Source organism: Rhinoraja longicauda, chromosome 14 (assembly GCF_053455715.1).
Source record: "Rhinoraja longicauda isolate Sanriku21f chromosome 14, sRhiLon1.1, whole genome shotgun sequence".
Lineage (NCBI taxonomy): Eukaryota > Metazoa > Chordata > Chondrichthyes > Rajiformes > Arhynchobatidae > Rhinoraja > Rhinoraja longicauda.
Window position 1 is genome coordinate 16,220,480 of NC_135966.1, and position 6,409 is coordinate 16,226,888.

The following is a 6,409-nucleotide window of genomic DNA, read 5'->3' on the forward strand; positions in this document are numbered from 1 at the left end:
AGTAGAGAGAATCCAATTTTTAGAAATTTTACATTTGTTTCTGTAACAAAATCCCTTCTCGGGATTGCTTAAATTTACAACTGAAGTCAAGGTGACAACACAGAAGTGATTAAAGGGATCAATCAGTTTTAGAGAAAATTGATACTACATACTCAGCACCCACAGCTGCCTTGCTTCCTGCAAGTGAGAAAAGGTTTAGATGATTAAAGAATTTCATTTGAAAACTATCTTAACTGTTAAAGAAACAAGTTTCTACCAGAATCTTGATGAAACTGACCATCGCCATCCTGATGCAGATTTCTACAATAATCCAGGAATGTCCCAGTGTAGGTGAATGAAAATATCCAAAATTACATTATTTTCTACTGAGGGATTCAGCAAAGGAAGTGGTGGTTGACTTTAGAATCTTAGCCATGTTGCAGGAGGAGTGCATGTACTCCCTTTGGCCCAGGAGTGTCTATACACTCCATAATCTCCTGTAAGCTTTGTCAGACAATACAGAATATAGTTGTGTGCTCCTCCACAATCATCCTTAAATACGTATCTGTTGCTTGGAAACTCCAAAGTGGCTGGATGAATTGCTGCTGCTGGCGATGACCTATCAATTCACGGGCAGGTCTGGTGACCCAAGCAGCTCTGGGGTCAACATCTGCTGAGGCCCTTAAGCTAATCCTCCGGCCAAAGGATTTCATCTTTTAATTCCAGACATACTTGCACCATGTGCTCCCATCTGCAATACACTTCTCCATTTCCTTCTCCGCGTGCTTTAGCTCTCCGCTGAGACAGTGTGCGATCAAACAGTGTGATGAAGCACTTCATTGATTCTGCACACTTGGGTCATCAACTCGTGTTTGGTGCATGGAGAAGCAGTGAACAAACTTCAGAAAGCTAGTTGTAATCAATCGTTGCAAAATAAACTTTACGTGGCTAAATACAACCAGGGCTAAATAAGATACCACAACAATTCCAAAATAGGTGTGGGCATTATGATGAACGGCTAACCTAAGACCATTGCTTGCAAAACAGGTGGCACAGCAACTTTATGTGGAGTGCTGACTTCCTAAGAGCTTTGATTACCACCAACACAAACCATACTCTTTAGGGGTAGGCCGTTTAGAACAGAGATGAGGAAGAACTTTTTCACTCAGAGAGTTGTGAAGCTGTGGAATTCTCTGCCTCAGAAGGCTGTGGAGGCCAATTCTCTGGATGCTTTCAAGAGAGAGTTAGATAGACCTCTTAATGATAGCGGAGTCATGGAGTATGGGGAGAAGGCAGGAACGGGATACTGATTGTGAATGATCAGCCATGATCAGGGTGAATGGCGGTGCTGGCTCGAAGGGCCGAATGGCCTACTCCTACACCTATTGTCTATTGTCTTTATTGGCTGCACATTTCAGCAAGGGACCAAGAATCATAACTTTTAGCAGCAGATAGGGCTAGACTGCAACACTTAAAGCTAGCTTGCACGCATAAAGGGAAGTTGTCTGTGTTTGGAGCAGGTGTTGACTATGGCAAAGTAAATCTAACTGGAGAAACAGCGAAGTATAGCAGCCTGAGTAGGGGAGGTAAGAAGGTTTGTAGGCAATACAGTGACGGCTTTGGTGGTGGAAATCCAAACGATGGTGGTGGTGGTGGTGGTGGTAGTGGAGTGGGGTGGGATGGTTGATGGGTGACTGCCCTTTCCTGCAGTTATACTCTTATTCAGCAATACAAGATTATGAAACATTTTCAGTGTATTATTGAGTTTAAATTAAATATCAAATTAGCATTGCATACTGAATCATGCTGGCAGTGCATGTACGAATATCTCCACTGATGTGATATCTGGTGCAAATATGTCCACCAGTATGTCCTTTGATGTTGGCTGTCCCATGATTTCAAAGGGACACTTATGGTACACAAACAATGGCTCCCACTGAGTCCAACAGCTTCAGCCGGAGGTCAGGAGACCCTCTGTGCATGAGCTCATGACCCCCGTGTAAGTTTGTCTTAGAAGATCTGCTGACGGAATCTGAGGACCTGCATAGAGTGCCACAAGAGAGGTAATGACTTCATACTGATGGTCTGGGCGAACAATATCATCGTCAAATGCAATATCCCACCATTCACACCATTAGCCTCAGGCACAACTCATTTCACCGCATCTCATCACTCTCCTGCCAATAAGCTCCATAAATCAGAATTCATAGCTAATACTCACACACATCACAAGCTCACTTACCTCGTCCTGCTGCGAGTCGCACACCACATCTCACATCTTGCACATACAACAAGCTATTCAACCACAAAGAGCTACCTGAGCTAAGTACGTTGCATTACACTCATCGCCAGAGTGAACTCCATCTTGCAGAACTAAGTAGTACACAACTGGTGTATCAGTGTGCAGGAGGCAATGGATAATGGAAGGCAGCCACTCAGCCAATGCAAAAACAAATGTGAAGTTGCAGGAAACCTAAAATAAAAGTAGAAAATGCTATGCAGCAAGTCAGCTGGCATTTCTGGAGAGAGAAACAGAGTTCATGTTTCAGGTTAGTGACCTTTCATTAGTACAAAAGATCATTGTTTGTATCCCTTCTTTGTAGTTTCACTGTTCTTATCCCTTCATTATAGTTTCACTGTCCGTATGCCTTTGTTATAGTATCACTGTTTGTATCCTTTCAGTATCACCTCTTCCACAGCCAACAATGGACCATTGTGGGCTCCATTGTTGCTTGCGGAGTTCACTCTGATTTGTACTGTACATTTGTATACCTGTAGTACCTTTTCATACCTCTAGTTTATCACCTATTCCTTTTCTCCAGAGATGCTGCCTGACCCGCTGAGTTACTCCAGCATTTTGTGTCTATCTTCTATGAATGCCATTGACACGTTCACCTCAACAGACACCAGGAACTGATCCCGTACCTTGCTGCAGCTCTATTCTCTCTCCTTCCATTTTCATTACAAATCTACCCGAGGCTGCTGCCCTCAAAACAATTAAAATTTAAATTCGTTTAAAATTTTAAAAAATGGGCACGATGGTGAAGCTGGTGGAGCTGCTGTGTCACCACAACAGAAACCTGAGTTCAAACTGAACTCGGGTGCTGCCTGTGTGAAGTTTTAACATTCTCCCTGTGACTGCTTGGGTTTTCTCCAGGTGCCCTGGTTTCCTCACACATCTCAAAATTATGTGGGTTTTTAGGTTAATCAGTTTCTATAAATTGCTCCTCGTATGTAGGGAGTGGCTGAATAAGTGGGATAGCATCGAACCAGTGTGAACAGGAAATCAATGCTCAGTGGGCTGAAGGACCTATTTCCATGCCGTATTTCTAAACTAAACTAAACCAAACTAAACCATACAGGCACGGCTACCTTCTGTTTCTTTCTGGTAGCAGGTGCAAGGAATGTGACTCCTTTGCTGATTGCTTTCATATTTCACAGTTAAACCTTCTCTGTACACACCACTAACAGTTCTAACCAGCTGCTCAGCAACGCAGGAGATCTGGATGCATGAAAAGGGAGAACATGCCTTGCAAAAAGAAAACGGCATCGCTCTGAAAAAATGCTCATGATTTGAGAAAGGGTGGCCTTACTGAAATGAAGATGTCCCGGATAGTTAAGTTGGGGAACTGCAGCCTGAGTACTCTTGGCCAATGTGGCCTGCTGGTGACAATATTTATCTTTTACCTCATCTTCCTAGTAATTTGTCCTGCTCTGTACGTCTCACTCAATCATGCTGTACTACAAGGGGACCTTGCACCAATATCCGGTCGCAACAGGATGGTGCAGAAAGTAGGCAATCAGGTGAAACATCCTTCAAGAGTGGCGCGGTGGCACAGCGGTAGAGTTGCTGCCTTACAATGCCAGAGACCCTGGTTCGATCCTGACCATGGGTACTGTCTGTATGGAGTTTGTACGTTTTCCCCGTAACCGCGTGGGTTCTCCCTGGGTTCTCTGGTTTTCACACACTCCAAAGACGTACAGGTTTGTAGGTTAATTGGCTTCGGCAAAATTGTAAATTGTCCCTAGTATGTAGGATTGTGCTAGTGTGTGGGGATCACTGGTCAGCGTGGACTTGGTGGGCAGACGGGCCTGTTTCCACGCTGTATCTCTAAGCTTTTGCTATTGAGGGCGTGCAGCGTAGGTTTACTAGGTTAATTGCCGGAATGGCAGGACTGTCATATGTTGAAAGACTGGAGTGACTAGGCTTGTATACACTGGAATTTAGAAGGATGAGAGGGGATCTTATCGAAACGTATAAGATTATTAAGGGGTTGGGCACGTTAGAGGCAGGAAACATGTTCCCAATGTTGGGGGAGTCCAGAACCAGGGGCCACAGTTTAAGAATAAGGGGTAGGCCATTTAGAACAGAGATAAGGAAAAACTTTTTCAGTCAGAGAGTTGTGAATCTGTGGAATTCTCTGCCTCAGAAGGCAGTGGAGGCCAATTCTCTGAATGCATTCAAGAGAGAGCTAGATAGAGCTCTTAAGGATAGCGGAGTCAGGGGGTATGGGGAGAAGGCAGGAACGGGGTACTGATTGAGAATGATCAGCCATGATCACATTGAATGGCAGTGCTGGCTCAAAGGGCCGAATGGCCTACTCCTGCACCTATTGTCTATTGTCTAAACTAAACTAAACTAAACTAAACTAAACCTGCTATACAATTTAGCAACTTGAAATTATAATTATATGAAGGCCCAGATAGAGTGGAGTGGGGAGGATGTTTCCAATAGTGGAAGAGTCTAGGACCCAAGGGCACAGCATGAGAATAAAAGGACGTACCTTTAAAATGGAGATGAGGAGAAATTTATTTAGCCATGGAGTGGTGAATCTGTGGAATTCATTGCCACAGGTGGCAGTGGAGGCCAAGTCATTGGGTATATTTTAAAGTGGAGATTGATAGGTCTTGATTAGTAAGGGGTATTAAAGGTTACAGAGTGAAGGCAGAAGAATAGGGTTGAGAGGGAAAATAGATCAGCCATGATGGAATGGCGGAGCAGACTCGATGGGCTGAATAGCCAAATTCTGCTACTAAGTTATGAACTTATGAACCAAACAACAGTAAAACCATATTAACAGCCAGAAAAAAAATCACCCAGCAACTAAACCGTCTGCTCCATAAATTGATAAACGATCCATAAATATTTCTGGAGGTGATGGAGTGGAGTGGGGTGGGATGGCTGATGGGTGACAGCCCTTTCTGCTGTTATACACTTGTTCAGCATTACAAGATTAAGAAACATTTTCACTTCATTACTGAGTTTAAATAAAACATCAAATCAACATTGCACACTGAATCAGGTTAACAGTGCATGTACGAACATCTTCACCAAAGTGATATCTGGAGCAACTATGTCCAGCAGTATGTCCCTAGACATTGGCTGTTCTTTTGATTACAAAGAGACACTTATGGTACCAAAACAATGACTCTGACTGAGGCTAATTTCATGTCCTGTGATCTTGTGCTGCAATAGTTCAATTTATATTTCTATATGAGTTAAAGAGAATGAAGACCAAAGATTGGTAACACCTATGTTGGGATTAAACGTCCAATCTCTTCACCCACATTCCTATTGTCTACACACCCAGAATATCTAGAGGTCCCCTCAAGGAAACAGGAGCTATGAGCTGCCTCACATTGTCTTCAGTAGGCATAGACTGAATCTGGTTTTGATCACTTGGCAGCAGATAAAATGTCAGTGTAATTAAGTGGCTACAATATAAACTAACCTCAGTGTCCACTCCCAGGCCATCTTCCCCACTCCCAGGCAATGAATACACTCAATTGGTCACTTTTGGTAAGCAACATTATATACATCCCTGACACCAGACTGCCCAAACATCCATTCCATGTTGAGTTTGTCATGGAAGAGTTTATCAGATAGACTGATGATTAGATTCGAGAATGTGCTCAAAGCCTCCTTGACGAAATGCAACATCTGTAATGACTCCTGGGCACATGGCCACTCAGGACAGCTAGTTTATTTTAGTTTATTATCATGTGTACTGAGGTACAGTGAAAAGCTTTTGTTGTGTGCTAACCAGTCAGCGGAAAGACAATACGTGATTATAATCGAGCCATCCGCAGTGAGCAGATACACGATAAACGGAATAATGTAAATAACATTCAGTGCAAGATAAAGACAGTAAAGTCTGATCAAAGATAGTCTGAGGGCCTCCACTGAGATATGTAGTAGTTCGGATCTACTCTCTCGTTGTGATAGGATGGACCTTGCCGAAGCAACGTGAGGTATAAATGGAGTCAATGAAAGGGAGGTTGGTTTGTGTGATGGTCAGGGGGGAGAAGAGGCATTCAGGAAGGTATTAAGAACCATCACACCACGTAGCCCTCGGTGAATGGCAGATGGAGTGCACCACCTCACAAACCACTCACCTGCCCTCTCTGTCAGGCATCTTGTGTCCCACGT